The following is a 16,816-nucleotide window of genomic DNA, read 5'->3' on the forward strand; positions in this document are numbered from 1 at the left end:
TCAAAACTATAAAAAGTTATTGGAAGCCGGGGATGCAAATGATTAGTAAAACGAAAACAGCCGGACTTTGTGCTGGTTATGCAGTTACTACAACGTGATGTAACCTGACATGCTTCAACAAATAGCAGTTTTACCAATATAAACTAATGGAAATTTGAAACAAAATAGGATGAACAAAGCCCCTATAAATGAGACAAATGAAGTAGTTATTTTTTAAAAATACAAAATGATGTTTATGCCAAAATGTTGAACACGCTGCTACACATTATTCCTTGCTTTCTTTCCTATATCAGGTCATAATGTTGAGTGGGAAGGAGAGGAGAAATTCCAAAAATGGTTCTTATTTAAGATGTTTTTGATTTTTTGATGTGCATTTCTGCAGAAGCACTGACAAAAAATACTTTCTTTTTATTTCAGAATTTATCAGGTTCACTCGTAGAAAATTGCTTGTTTTGATATCCTCTAACTCAAGAGTGTAGACATTGTGTGCTTCAATTAACTGGGAAATGCCAAACGAGTCAAAGGGTGATGGTTTTGTTTCCATTTTGGCAAGTATTTCTTTCTGGTTCCTCTTGAACAGCTCAACTATCTCTTCAGAAAGAGATGGTTAGGCAGTGAGAGTCCATGTATGGACAGCAGCAACAGCCATGTAAACATTTATATTCTGTGAACTTGTGTCCAGCTTAATTTACATCGCAGCCGAATGCACCAAATGTTGCTATTTGCTAGTTTTGTTCTTTTAAGGATGGATAGTTAAACCTGTAACTACTGTAAATTTACAGTGTCATTGCTGCTGTTTAATTATCATTTACTGTTGAATAAATCTGGCAGTTTATAGTCTAAGCTAAAGCCTGACAAAGTGCTAATCTACTGCCTTCCAAAGTTGAGACAGATCATGTGATATACCCACTTTTTATAAATTACTCTGCTATCAAGCAGGTAAAGCACACTCCAGGTCATAAGGAGTGAGGGGCTGTTTGAAAGTACACCAAGATCCTGACAATTCAATATTTAGAGTAAAAACACAAAACTCCAGGTATCATGACTTCTAAACCATATTTTTTGTATGATTATTGATTTAAGATAAACAATACTTTCTAAAATCTTTTTTGTAACTTCAGGGAAGTTGATTTTCTTTTATGAACTCGTGATTTGAGGTGACCTTGTGGAACAAACAGTGCTGTTTGAGTGGGAAGTTGAGTGCTTTACAAAACAAAGAGGAAGGAGAGCTGATTGACACTGAGCATAAAGGGGGAGAAAATTGGGCATTCTAGTTTGGGGCCTGAAGACACATTCGAAGATCAGTGTTTTGAGATGTTTGAGAGCAGCGAGAAAGTGGCAAAGAGGAAGCTACTCATTAACAAGTTCTGGAGCGGGTGAGGGAATAGCTGCCAGTGCTAAAGTGGAAGAAGTGATAAGCCGAGTATTGAATGAGTAGTCACTGCAAGGATGCAAGGCAAATGGAGGGCATGAAGAATGAGTGAGTGGGCAAGGCCAAAGAAAAATTTAAAAAGGAGTTGTAGCAAAAGCAAAATCATGCAGAGGCTGGAAATCAAACAAAACAGGAAATGCTGGAAAACACTGAATGATGGAGTGTAGGACATAAATGTGGATGAGAAAGGATGCTGTACCTTACTCAGGGTGTGGCTGAAACTAATTGCTTTGCCATGATGCAATTTATCGGTACTGTAACTTGAGAGCCTGGTACTGTTTGGACCTGGATTGGAGCATTGTATGGCCTTCTGTCGAAGCTATTTTGCACCATTTCAGCTTGGTGTTGCCTGAGGTATTACACCAGCATGACTTCAAACTGACTTCAGAAAGTGCTTAAGAGTTGATTAGATTTCCAGGTCACTATAAACTGAAAGCAAATCTATTTTGCTTTTATGAGAAAATGGACACCTTCCACCTGGTGTTACATTTTAGTCTTTTTAGTTCAGGTTTCCTTTTTCATGTTGAAAGAAGAAATGTTCTGTGATGAAATTGGTTATGTAGCATATTGTTTTTTTGGATAAGCATGAAAGTAAAGTGGCTGTAGCTCTGTATGCTTTCATTTTAATAAATTTGGAGTTACGCTCTTTCAGAGTGCTCTTGAGCACTACTTGGCCCTAGATTGCTGTTACATCTAAGTATTGTTGCATACGTAAAACTAAATAGATGTGAATGAGTTTACAGATTCACAGAATTGTTACCGTGCAGAAGGAGGCCATTCAGCCTATTGTCTCAGCATGGATTCTCTGAATGAGCATTTCACCTGGTGCCATTCTCCCGCCTTCCTGTAACCTTGCAGATTGTTTCTTTTCAAATAATCATCTAATTCCATCCTGAATGCCTTGATTAAACCTGCCCCCACCACGCTCTCAGGCAGTGCATTCCAGACCACTTGCTGTGTGAAAAAGTTTCTTCTCATATCGCTTTTGCTTCTTTTGCCAATTACTTGAAATCTGTGCCCCCTTGTTCTTAGTCCTTTCATGAGTAGGAAGTTTCTCCCTATCTATTCTGTCCAGACCCTTCGTGATTTTGAATACCTCTATCAAATCTCTCAGCCTTCTTTTCTCCAAAGAAAAGAGTCTCAACTTCTCCAAACTTACTTCATAACTGAAATCGTTATTCCTGGAACTATTCTCGCAAACCGCTTCTGCACTCTGTCCAATGCCTTCACATCCTTCCTAAAATGTGGTGCCTAGAACTGTATGCAATACTCCAGCTGAGGTCTAACGAGAGTCTTCTCCAAGTTCAACATAACCTCCTTGCTCTTGTATTCTATACCCCTATTAATAAAGCCTAGGTTACTATATGTTTTATTAACTGCCCTCTCTCAACCTGTCCTGCCACCTTTAATGACTTATGTACATGTACACCCAGGTCCTTCTGCTCCTGCGCCCCCTTTAAAGTTGTACCCTTTGTTTTATACTGTCTCTCCATGTTCCTACCAAAATGTATCACCTCACATTTCTCCATATTGAACTTCATCTGCCACTAATCCACCCATTCTACCAACTTGCCTATGTCCTTTTGAAGATCTACACTGTTGTCCTCACAGTTTACAATGCTTTTAAATTTTGTCTGCGAATTTTGAAACTGTTCCCTGTTCACCAAGGTCAGGGAAACCCCTGGGGACCTCCACTGCAAACCATCCTCCAGTCTCCAAAACGTCCCTTAACCATTACTCTGTCATTTAGCCAATTCCATATCCATGTTGCTACCATTCCTTACATTCCATGAGCTACAACTTTTCTCACAAGTCTGTTGTGTGGCAGTGCCTTTTGGAAGTCCATATACACCACATCAACAGCATTGTCCTTATCAACCCTCTGTGTTACCTCTTCAAAAAACTCCAGCAAATTAGTTAAACACGGTTTTCTCTTAAGAAATCCTTGCTGGCTCTCCTTAATTAATCCGCATTTGTCCATGTGATTATTAATTCTGTCTCGAATTATAGTTTCTAGAAGCTTCTCCACCACCAAAGTTAAACTGGTCCATGGTTGCTGGGCTTATCCTTACATCCCTTTTTGAACAAGGGCGTAATGTTTGCAATTCTCCAGTACCCCTGAATCTAAGGAAGATTGAAAAATTATGGCCAGTGCCTCTGCAATTTCCACTCTCACTTCCTTCAGTATCCTTGGATGCACCTAATCCGGTCCTGGTACCTTGTCTGTTTTTAAGTACAGTTAGCCTATCCAATACCACTTCCTTGTCAATTTTAAACCCTTCTAGTGACTGAATGACCTCCTCTTTCACCATGCATCTGCTTCCTTTGTAAAGACAGATGCAAAGTGTTCATTTAACACCTCAGCCATGCCCCCTGCCTCCATGTGTAAATCCTGTCCTTAATTGGCCCTACTCCTCCTTTTGCCACTTTTTTACTATTTATATGCTGATAGGAGACTTTGGAATTCTCTTATGTTAGGTGCCAGTCTTTTTTCATACTCCCTCTAAGCTACTCTTACTTGCTTTTTCACCTCCCTCCTGAACCTTCTGTATTCAGCCTGGTTCTCAATTGTATTTTCTACCTGACACCAGTCATAAGCATACTTTTTCTTCTTTATCTTGATTTCTACCTCCTTTGTCATCCAGGGAGCTCTGGATTTGTTTGTCCTAACTTTCCCTTTTGAGGGAATATACCTTGACTGTGGCCGAACTGACTCTTCTTTGAAAGTAGCCATTGTTCAGCTACCGTTTTTCCTGCCAACCTTTGGCTCTAATTTATATGACCCAGATCCGTTCTTACCCCATTGACGTTGGTTTTCCCATTGTTAATTATTCTTACTCTGGATTGTTCATTGTCCTTTTCCATTGTATCATAGGATTTAGAATGACTATGATCACTGTCCCCTAAATGTTCTCCCACCGACACTTGACCTACTTGTCCCACCTCATTCCCAAGAACCAGGTCTAGCAGTGCCCCTTTTCTCATTGTTCTGGACACACACTGTTGTAGAAAATTCTCCTGACCACACTCTGGGAACTCTTGCCCCTCTCTGTCCTTTACATTACCACTATCCCAGTCTATATTCAGATAATTATAACTAATGTATAATTTTTGCACCGCTCTAATTCCCTTGCAGATTTGTTCCTCTACACCCATCCCACTAGTTGGTGGCCTATAGACTACACCGAGCAATGTAATTGCATCTTTTTTGTTCCTTAGCACTAGCCAAATCGGTCTGTCCTTGACCCCCCCGGGACATCCTCACTGCAGTGGCTCTCAATCAATACTGCCGCCCCTCCTTTTTCTTACTTTCCTGTCTTTCCTGAATACATTGCATCCAGGAATATTTAACACCCAGTCCTGCCCTTCCTTGAGTCAGGTCTCTCTTATAGCCACAACATTGTCATTCCACATGGTAATCTGCACCTGTAACTCACCAGTCTTATTTACCACGCTCCGTGCTTTCATACGCATGCACTGTAACCATTACCTAGCCCCTATTACTTTCTCGCTTACTATTCTCTATTCTAGTGCTATCTGTCTGTGTCTCAGTATTTTGTGCACCTTGGTATTTCTCTCTGATAATTTCTCCTGGTTCCCACGCCTCTGCCTAGTGGGTTTAAACCATCCCCAACAGCACTAGAAAAGCACCCTGCAAGGAGATCAGTCCCAGCTCTATTCAGATTCAATCAGTTCGGCTTGTACAGGTCCCATCTCTCCCAGAGCCAGTCCCAATGTCCCAGAATCTAAAGCTCTCCCTCCTCTAATTAGATGTGCAATATTGTTTTAATAAAAAAAATCAAAATTGAACTCTAGTTTTTAATGTAATAACACCAATTAGTTTGGGCTATATGTAAAGCCTTTTATAATGATATGCATTACCTGTTTAGTATATTGAGATCTTGCTATTTATTTGAATCCAATGGTACTAGAAAATAAGTGGACACATTGTAGTGGTGTCAATTGGACCCATTACTGCTTTGGTCATATACAGCAGGTTATTATGAAGTTACAATTGATCAATCAGATCATTACATTTTCTTGCAGTTATTAAGCATGATCCTTTTTGCAATACTGAAAATTGGTACAGCTTATTTTTGGTGTAAAACTTTCAATGGAACATTGATTACTTTCTGCAACTTTAATAATCAGTATTACCACATTCTTCTTTCAAGCCCACTTAATTTCTCTAGACTGTCGATAAGGTACTGTGTTTTTAATCTGTGACTAGCCAAAATGTCCTATGGCATTGGCATGCAGCTTACTTGAAGGTATGCAGGATTCTGAAACTCTGGGGAAGAACTGTTGTTAAGTGTGCTTCTCTTTTGAAACATCACATTTTGAAATGTTGTTTCTTGTCATAACTCTTGTGGAGTTACAGAAATCTTTTGTACCACTAGATTTGAAGCAGTTTGTTGAAATACTAGGCCTGTTAATTCAATTTCTTGCTGGAAAGAATACACTTCCATTTCAATCTTTATAGATTTTATTTTCATAATTTTATTGCAGTACTTTTTCGAAGTAAAGTAAAACAGCTGGTCTTGTAGTATTGTTATACAATGGTGAAGTGCTGCATCTGGTTTAGCTTCCAAATGGTAGGGCCTCCTATCTGTCCCAGCAGTTAAACCATGAAATGGCTGACTTTGCAGAGGAAGTACCTCAACTGAGCATGCTCAAAACATTGAAGCTGATCCTATGAGGCTGCAGAAGTCAGCACTCTGTATTCTTATGATGGTGGAACTGGTTCAAAATTGTTCTGTTGTATAGAAGCTTCCAGAGATATAGAAAACAGTTGGTGTAAAGATTCTTAGGTTTATCGACCATACTTGTGGTTTTTTTTTGTTTTTTGAAGCTCTGGGCACAGCATGCTACTTTTATGTGTTTAGAATGCCCCAGTGATAGGTTGAAAGCATTTTCTCCAGCTAATATATTTTATGTAGATATTGGGATTGTATATATGTGATATCTGAAACATTGTTGCAGATGAAATCATTGTTTTGTTTGTCCTGCAGTTGTAGATTTCACAATATTGAAGATTCTGGGTGACTTATTATTTGTCCATTGAAGTACAAGGCTACTGTACTGAGGAAGAACATTGCATAAAGCGATGCTTTCTTACTGAACAAAAGAATTTGCTTGAAGAATTGTATGCTGGACAAGACATGCTTTTAGTGGAATTATGGTTTGCAGCCCAAGTCATGACTGCTTTGGAACAATGTTGAAATAATTTGGTGCTGGGCATTTGCATGCCAAAGGGAGAGTCATTAGATGTTGAACATGGCATATTGTAAGGATATTTTGCATGCGAATATCATTCTGTAAACATTTCATAATTTTTTTGAATGAACAAGAAATAAGATGTTTATGTTACTCAGAACAAAATTAGTCTTTTTACAACTATTCTTCAAGCAGTGATCCACCCAAGTTTGATTCAGGGAGGCATTACATCAACTATTTTTAAAATTAAGGTTTAATATTCAGTTAAATTTGATTTCAACAGATATATTTTTGAACTATTGCTAGCTGTATATCATTGGTATTTTCTCTACAATTAGCCCCGCAGTATTCAGTAAATCTGGAACAAAGGAGGAAGGAAAAGAATACAGTGAATTTTGCAGATGTTTATATTGGAATCACTTCAAGATTTTTCTTTTAGTATATCATTTTAAGTCAAATTGTTTTGACTTCCTTGTTGACCAATTGGTGTTCTGCTTCAGACAAGACCACAAGGCATTTGCAACTTGAGCCTTGTTTCTTCCAGTTAAGATGACCCTTTTTTCCCTTTTCTCTTCTCCTCCCACCAACTTGATTTTGTTTAGTCATTTAGATGGCAGCCAGTTCCATGAATTGCTGACACAGTTGTGCAAGTTAGAAGCATGCTTACTAAATCAGAACTGATATGTAAAGTAGTACATACAAGTAGACGTTGTACGTCCAGCACAATTCTCCTCTTGTTGAGGGCTGCTTTTTAAATAATTTTTTTATTGTGGGCCCATAATTTCCTCAGTCTGACATTTTTAATAGCTATGTATATGTAATTGGATAAATATCTGCATAAACCTTGTTCTTTGAACTTTAATCTCTGTGCTATTAATCAGTCAGTGTGCAATTTTGAAGGTAAAAGGTGGCATTTGGTTCACTGAAACTAACTTTTAACATTTTAATTAATATTAGTTGGGCCTCGGAATGAACATAAAGTTAATCCTTTGCATTTGTGTGTTTGTGCAATGATGCAATGTAGCATCACAACTCAAGCATGCAGACAAACAGAACCTACTTTGCACTTTGAGTGGGGAGCAAAAGAGCTGCTTAATTTACTGGCATGAAACTCTGGATCAGCTTTCGCATTGGAAATCTGGAGTTACCTCCTTTACTTGTGAGAGATGTTGATGGAGGGTGGGGAATTTGAGGTTGATGGTACTCTCTTCAGATAAAAGTGCCTCAGAATACGCTATTTAAAATAAACAATTATGAGAGTAAGAATTTGTTTCAGAATGCAGTGGCTTTCTACAGATGCTAACTATTTTACTTACTGTTACTGGCTTTGTGCGAATCAAAATACAAGTCTTTTTTATTACACAGAACCGACATTATGCCATTCTCTGTTTACCTTGCACAAGTACGCTGAGGTACCACAAACAAGCATTTTTGCTCTCGCTGGGGCAGTTCGACAAAAATAGTTTTAGTTATTAACCTGTGGTTGAAATACTGTTAGTACTTTAAACTCTTATGGCAATATACAATTGTCTCGTAAGGGGCAGGTGTGATTTGGGCTAGTACCAATTTGTGTGGAATGGAATGATTGGGTTTTTTTTCTTCTGCTCTGTTGTCAGTGAAAAATTAGATTTTGGATCCAAATTGACTATGTGACAGTTTAGAGCAGATAGTGAAGATTTTTAAAAAATTATCAAAGTCAAATTTGCCTCTGGTTTACAAACTTGAGAGGTTAAGAGGTTCCAGATAACTTATTACCTGGTATGTATTTTCACTTCTGTACATAGTTGCTGTGCCTGCAAAGTATAAAGGTGCCCTGATCAAATTTAAAAATGTACTGTAAAATTCAGTGGACAAATGGTATCCTACCCCCATCCCCTGCATCAGGTGTGCATATCATAAAAATCTTGTGAAAGTCCATTTTATGCTCTAGATTTTACATTTAGTGTCCAAGTTAAACAGGAATATGTAGATGACGTTGAGCAATTGTGATTGAATATTTTAGGAATGATATCTTGAGAAAGAAATTGTTGTCATCTTTCTCCCATCCCCTTGCTTACAGCAGTCTATAACAGCATCAGATGTTTTCTAAGATGAGCAAATGTTAAACTGTTTTATCATATATACTCATGTACAAAGAAAAGTTTTCTTTTAGACTTTTTAGGCAAAAAGTAGGGGGCTGACTTTTATACTAGTATTATGAGGAGTTGAAATCCATGCATGTTAGAGGGACAACTCTTGTATTAAAACATGAAGAATATTTACCAATTACCGGCAATGTATGCCAGGCTAAGTAGTGATAGCTGTAGCCTAAATTTCTTCTTGGCTACGATGAGAGCAAAGCCACATTTGATCTCCATATTCCACTCATAAATCCTTATTTGTGGATTTACCCACCCTTTAATTTACCCTAATTGTAGTGCCATCCTCTTCCATCTACTTGACAAAGTCACATACCTGCTTGACAATAAAATAAAGACCAAGACTGGCTTCTTTAAACAGAGTTTGTTGTATAAAATGCAACAGGATCCTTGTCTCACCTGTTTTCTCTTTTTATACACACCAAATGGGTACTTGTTAACTGATAATTACCAATTGAACACCTTGTGAGTTAACCGTTTCCTTCCCCAACAGATTCCCCTCTTAAGATGAAAGTAACATTTAAGTATATAATCAAAAAAAAAGGATTCTTTTTACCATAACACAAACATCAATATATATATTTTCCATTCAATAAATCCTCCTTATTCCCCCTTAGGAAAATAAACATGTATAGCAATGTCCACACAAAAAACTTTATCTTCTCAAAGGAAACTATGTCCTCCTTTGCAGATCACCAATAACTTTTTGGAGCTTGCTCCTCTTTTCGTGAAGCAGTCGGACAATTGGTAGCTGCTATCAATCCATTTGACCGTGGCAATCTCCTAATTCTCTAGCATCAATTTTAATGAAATTGCAATGTCAATTCGCAATCTCTTTGTTAACACATTTTGTAGAGTGAACATTGTCCCAAAGTGACTTATCATCTATTTGACATCTGATAGGAACAATTCCTGAATACTCTTTTCCATTTAAAATTTCGCCAGCATCTTTGATATGAAGAATGCCGGATCCACCACTTCAACAAGAGCGAGAGTCTCCACTGCCGACGTACTTTCTACAACTCTATCTTTTTAGCTTCCCATGCCAAAGGGCATCATTTATTTTCCCCCATGAGAAATATTATAAATCCTCCTGCACTCAAAACCATCACATAGATTTGCATATGATGTCTCATTAAACACACTCAGTTTCATTAAAGAAATACAATAATGTCCAGATTGTGTAAATTGCAAATCCACACGTTTTCCAAAGACAATAGCCTTGTTTTTCTCCATGATTAACTTCATTGGCACTTTCTTCATTGATGGCCTGCTCAACAGTAATGGTACTTTGCTGGACACTACATCCTAACTGATGAAATGATTGACTCCAGCTATCTTACAGGAAATCACTACCCTTTTTAACGATTTTAGAGTATTATCATCTCCAAATCTAAAACTGGTGGAACTCAAATTCCTTAACCTTATTTCGGTCCTTGTCATTTAAGTCCAGATAGCATTTTAACCTGTTTATTCCACACACAGTAGACGTGCATCTGCTATCAAGCACCGCACAGTTGAAGGACTCTGCAACCAAGACATTCATTTTTGTAACTAATACAATGCTCTCTCTTTGGTCAATATCTCCATCGTCTTCCGATCCTGACTTATGTTTAATTTTGAACACCTTTTTATATCATTTAGGACAGTTCATTGCATAATAGTATTTCGAATTGCATCTAAAACATTGATTGACCACACCCTGGGCATTTCTGGTGTTCATTCTTTTGTTGCAGTTCCCCAATTCTTTTCTCCTGCCATAATTGTCAAAGGTGCTTCTGTCCTCATTGTTTCTAGTTACAAATCTTCTTCCATACTGACGCCTGTGTCCTGTTTCTAAACTATCCTTCCATCCCATTAACATTGTATCCTCCATTTTCTGTCTTATTGCCGAATGACCCATTTGTGCCATGTATGCTGCCAGAAAGGAATATTTTCAGAGGAAATTTTTTTTTTAAAGAGCTTCAGACATCTGTTCTAGCAGTGTGTCTCTTTCAGCAAATTTAATTCCCGTCAAAACTAGAAGTCTGTCTGTATTTGATACTTTGGCACAGTCTAGTAACTTAAATACCAGCACTGATTGCAAAAATTCTGTTTAGAAATTCCCCAATCTTGCATATAGTCGACTGAATTCCATTATGTAATCTTCTATGGAACTATCCTCCAACTTTCTAAATTTGTCAAAATCTGACCACGCTTCGTAGGCACTTAATAAGTCATCCTTCTGGTAGATCTTATCCATAAAATCTAATAACGTTTCCAACCTTCATCCGTGTTCAAATGCTCAGGCACCACCTCTGAAAATACTTTGCATCTTATTTTGCTTTTGTATGGTAACGAAAGTGCCAAGTCTCTCTGCTTTGGGGGAAAGGGCATTATAAGATAAAGGGTAAAGTCCGCAGGCTCTCAATGCTGTCGACCTGGAGTTCTCTTGTGTGAAGCTGGTCCCGGTGGATGCCTGGAAGTTCTCACCAATTCTCCGCTTTGCAGGTCCAAATGCAGACTAGTTACACTCAGATGAGGGTTATCTGGCTACAGGTTGATAGCCCCACACAAATTTAGGCAAGGTAGAAAGAGGGAGCCAGTCAAGGTAGCCTTCTTTCCTCAGCTTGTTCTCCAGCAACTACCTTCCAAACCAGCAGGTTCAAGTTTTTTCCCTGTTTCCCATGTGACTGCCTTTTTTGACTCCTAGCCTTTCATTAAGTAAAGTGCTTTGCAGTTCAACACAGTAAACAACTCATTCTCAAGTACCATACAGATCAGGTGATTTCTTAGAAGAGGCCTGCTTGTTTACAATTCCAAGTTGAATTTATGACCTTTTTAAAAAAAAATCCCAGGTTAGCATCCAGATGATCAGATCATGCCAGGTTCTTCCATTTTGTAAAATAAAACTTCAGTATTGAGAATTATGATTCTAACAATTCTTCCATTGCTCATATGGATCAGTCTCAGAAAACATCGGTGGGTAATCATACCCCAAAACTCTACATTTTGATTCAGTCATTCTCCAAAGTTACTCCAAACCACTCTTCTCAAAGTTAACTCCAAATACAGTTTTTTGTCTGAAGAAAGCTTAGCTTAGTTTCCAATCTTTTACTTACAAGCAGGAACCATCCTCTGCTACCACTGATAACGTCCCAATACCTGCTTGACAATAAGATAAAGACCCAGACTGGTTTCTTCAAACAAAAGTTTTATTTTTGGTGCATAAAACTCAACAGGATTACTGTCTCGCCTGTTTTCCCTTTTTATACATACCAAATCGGTACTTAACTTGTTAACTAATAATTACCATTTGAACTCCTTTTGAGTTAACTGTTTCCTTCTCCAACACTACTCACTACCTAACTGTTTAAAACGTAGGTAATCTAATAGCATTGGACATATGACTATAACCTCAGGATATTATGAATACTGGTAGTTATTTGTGTTTGCACTATTTTGGCATAGCGTTGTACAAAAAACATGAAACAAAAACACCTTCTACTGTCCGTCAAAAGCTAGGGTCAACTTTGACACGAGATTGACTATTCCTCGACTATATATGGTAAATAATTTTAAGTATATAAGAGGCATAGGGGTCTACAGCACAGAAAAAGACCCTTCAGCCCATCAAGTCTGCGCCGGTCAAACAAGTACCTAACTACTCTAATCCCATTTTCCAGCACTAGGCCCATAGCCTTGTATGCCACAGCATTACAAGTGCACATCCAAATACTTCTTAAATGTTATGAGGGTTTCTGCCTGTACCACCCTTTCAGGCAGTGACTTCCAGATTCCCACCACCCTCTGGGTGAAAAGATTCTTCCTCACATCTCCTCTAAACCTCCTGCCCCTTACCTTAAATCTATGCCCTCTGGTTATTGATCCCTCCACCAAGGGGAAAAGTTCCTTCCTGTCTACCCTATCTATGTCCCTCAATTTTATACACCTCAATCATGTCCCCCCGCAATCTCCTCTGCTCCAGGGAAAATAACCCCAGTCTAACCAATCTCTCCTCATAACTAAAACTGTTCAGCCCAGGCAACATCCTGGTAAATCTCCTCTGCACTCTCTCTAGTGCAATCAATCCTTCTTATAGTGCGGATTCCAGAACTGTACGTGATACTCTAGCTGTGGCCTAACCGGCATTTTATACAGTTCCAGCATAATCTCCCTGCTCTTATATTCTGTGCCTCAGCTAATAAAGGCAAGTATCCCATTTGCTGTCTTAACCACCTTATCTACCTCTCCCGCTACCTTAAGGGACCGGTGGACATGCACACCAAGTTCCCTCTGATCTTCGGTACTTCTCAGGGTCCTACCATTCATCGTGTATTCCCGTACCTTGTTTGTCCTGCCCAAGTGCATCACCTCACACTTATCCAGATTAAATTCTGTTGCCATTGATTAGCCCATCTGACCAGCCCATCTATATCCTCTTGTAATCTAAGGCTACCCTCCTCACTATCTACCACCCCACCAGTTTTCGTGTCATCCACAAACTTACTGATCAACCCTCCTAAATCTCTTATAGATACCACAAACGGCAAGGGACCGAACACCGATCCCTGTGGAACCCCACTGGACACACGCATCCAGTCACAAAAACAACCCTCGACTATCACCCTCTGCTTCCTGCCACTCAGCCAATTCTAGATCTAATTTGCCAAATTGCCTTGGATCCCATGGGCTCTTACCTTTGTTATCAGTCTCCCATGTGGGACCTTATGAAAAGCCTTGCTGAAGCCCAAGTAGAGTACGTCAAATGCATTGCCCTCATCTACACACCTGGTCACCTCTTTGAAAAATTCAATCAAATTGGCCAGACATGATCTCCCCTGAACAAAACCATGCTGACTGTCCTTGATTAATCCCTGCCTCTCCAAGTGTAGATTAATTCTGTCCCTCAGAATTGCTTCCGATAGTTTCCCCACCACTGAGGTTAGACTGACTGGCCTGTCGTTCCTAGTTTATCTCTTCCTCCCTTCTTGAATAACGGTACCACATTGGCTGTCCTCCGGTCCCCTGGCACCTCTCCTGTGGTCAGAGAGGTATTGAAAATTATTGCCAGCGCCCCTGCTATCTCCTCCTTTGCCTCACTCAACAGCCTGGGATACATTTCATCCGGGCCTGCAGATTTATCTACTTTTAAGCCTGCCAGACCACTTCGAACCTTCTCCCTTTCAATGCTAATTTCTTTAATTATATCACAGTCCTTCTGCCTGATTTCCATACCCATGTCGTCCCTTTCACTTGTGAACACCGACACAAAATATTCATTTAGAACCCTACCTACGTCTTCCGGCTTCACACACAGATTACCACTATGGTCCTTAATGGGCCCTACTCTTTCCCTAGTTATCCTCTTACCCTTAATGTACTTGTAAAGTAACTGTATTTTCCTTTATTTTACCTGCCAATATATATTCATGCCCCCTTTTTGCTCCCCTAATTTCCTTTTTAAGTTCCCCCCCACACATTCTATACTCCCCTAGGGCTTCCGCTGTTTTGAGCCCTCGGTAGCTGCCATAAGCCTCCCTTTTTCTAATTTATTCAATCCTGTATATCGCTCGACGTCCAGGGTTCCCTGAATTTTTTAGCCCCACCCTTTATCTTTACTGGAATATGTTGGCCCTGTACTCTCCCTATTTCCTTCTTGAATGAGTCCCACTGCTCTGACGCAGATTTACCGAAAAGTAGCTGCTCCCAGTCCACTCTGGCCAAATCATATCTGATCTTATTAAAATTGGCCTTCCCCCAATTTAGAACTCTGATTTCTGGCCCATCCTTGTCCTTTTCCATAACAATCTTAAATCTAACGGCGTCATGATCACTATCTGCAAAATGTTCCCCCACTGATACCTCTACCAATTGCCTGGCTTCATTCCCTAAAATTAAGTTCAAGACCGCACCCTCTCTTGTAGGACCTTCTATGTACTGGCTTAAAAAGCTCTCCTGGATGCATTTTAAGAATTCAGCTCCCTCTAAACCTATCACACTATGACTAACCCAGTTAATGTTGGGGAAGTTGAAATCCCCCACTATTACTACCCTATTATTTTTACACTTCTCTGAAATTTGCCGACATACCTGCTCTTCTATTTCTCTCTGACTGTTTGTTTGGGGGCCTATAGTACAGTCCCAGCAATGTGATTGCTCCTTTTTTGTTTTTCAGTTCTACCCATATGGCTTCATTTGAGGAGCCTTCTAAGATCTCATCCCTCCTTACTGCTGTAATTGATTCCTTGATCAATATTGTGATTTCCCGCTCCTCTTATACCACCTCCCTTGTCTCGCCTGAAGACCCTGTGTTCTGGAATATTGAGCTGCCAATTCTGCCCCTCTCTCAACCATGTCTCTGTGACAGCAATGACATCATACTTCCATGTGTTAATTTGTGCCCTCAGCTCATCTTCCTTATTCGTCAGACTCCTTGCATTAAAATAAATACCATCCAACCTTGCCAAACTCCCTTGGCCTATAATTTCTATGCCTTTCAGACTCACTTGCTCTCTCTTCTAAATTTGGCTGTGTATCTCCCCCTGTTGAAACACCTCTCAGGATCCCATCCCCTGCCAAGTTAGTTTATACCCTCCCCAACAGCATTAGCAAACCTCCCCGCAAGGATGTTGGTCCCATTCCAGTTAGGTGCAACCCGTCCGCCTTGTACAGGTCCCACCGCCCCCAGAACCGGTCCCACTGTCCCAGAAATCTAAAGCCCTCCCTTCTGCACCATCTCTCCTGCCACGCATTCATCTGGACTAACCTCCTATCTCTATACTCACCATCGCGTGGCACCAGAAGTAATCCAGAGATTACTACCTTTGAGGTCCTGTTTTTTAATCTGCTTCCTAGCTCCCTAAATTCTGCTTGCAAGACTTCATCCCTCTTTCTACCTATGTCATCGGTACCAATATGTACCATGATCGCTGTCTGTTTGCCCTCCCCCTTTAGAATGCCCAGCAGCCATTCAGTGACATCCTTGACCCTGGCACCAGGGAGGCAACATACAATCCTGGAGTCACTTCTATGGCTGCAGAAATGCCTGTCTGTACCGCTTACTATCGAGTCTCCTACCACTATTGCTCTTGCCCTCTTTCCTCCCCCACTGTGCAGCTGAGCCACTCTGTGCCATGAGCGTGACTGCGCTCCCCAGAGGAGCCGTCACTCTCACCATTTTCCACTACACCAAAACGGTTCTCGAGTGAGATGCACCTGGAGATTTCCTGCCTACCTGCCTGACACCTTTCTTCTGACTGATGGTCACCCATTCCCTCTCTGTTTTCACTTCCATAAGCTGTGGGGTGACCATGTCTAAAAACGTGCTATCCATGAAACACAGCCTCGCGGATGCACCTCAGTGCCTCCAGCTGCCGCTTAAGCTCCGAAACTCGGAGCTCAAGTAGCTGTAGCTGGTGGCACTTCCTGCACACGTGGCTGGTCAGAGCACAAGGAGCTTCTAGGACTTCCCACATGTTGCAGGCGGTATGTAACATGGGACTGAGCTGCCCTGCCATGCCTCTAGTTGAAAAAAACCCTTACTTTAAGTTAAACACAGTAAAAAAAAAATTAAATTATTTATGTACTTTTAAATAAAACCTAGAACGCTTACCTTTCCTTAGCTTAATGTATTTTAAACTGGAGAAAAACACTTACCTACTACTCACCAATCAGCTCTCACCTTTGTGCTGACGTCACTTTTTGAAGCTTCCCTGCATTCGCGCTGGTTCTGATTCCTCCGCTGCTCTCTCACGCTGTCTTGTGATGTCACTCTTGTTATTTTCAACTGTTTGCAGGCCAGTCTTCCCAGACTGCTTCACCGCGATGCTGACTGCGGGACACCCTTCCCAGACCAAGGGAAAAGTGCCCATCTTCCATTAAAACTCATCGCTTTAGTACCTCACTATTTAAATGCATTTTAAATATATACATATTGTTTTTACATTCCAAAGGGATTGTTCCCTCCACAACACCCTAATCCGCTCCTCAGTCACCTTGAAACTCCCTTCCTCTTCACACGGCACATTTCCATACAAGTGCAGAAGAT

General features: G+C 40.2%; 1 protein-coding gene across 12 annotated transcripts in view; it reads left to right on the plus strand.

Annotated features, from left to right (window-relative positions):
* LOC144685612 (histone-lysine N-methyltransferase EHMT1-like) overlaps positions 1-16,816 on the plus strand; it is a 181,047-nt gene that overhangs the window by 21,672 nt on the left and 142,559 nt on the right. The gene's annotated exons all lie outside the window — the stretch shown is intronic.

Source organism: Cetorhinus maximus, chromosome 10, assembly GCF_964194155.1.
Source record: "Cetorhinus maximus chromosome 10, sCetMax3.hap1.1, whole genome shotgun sequence".
Lineage (NCBI taxonomy): Eukaryota > Metazoa > Chordata > Chondrichthyes > Lamniformes > Cetorhinidae > Cetorhinus > Cetorhinus maximus.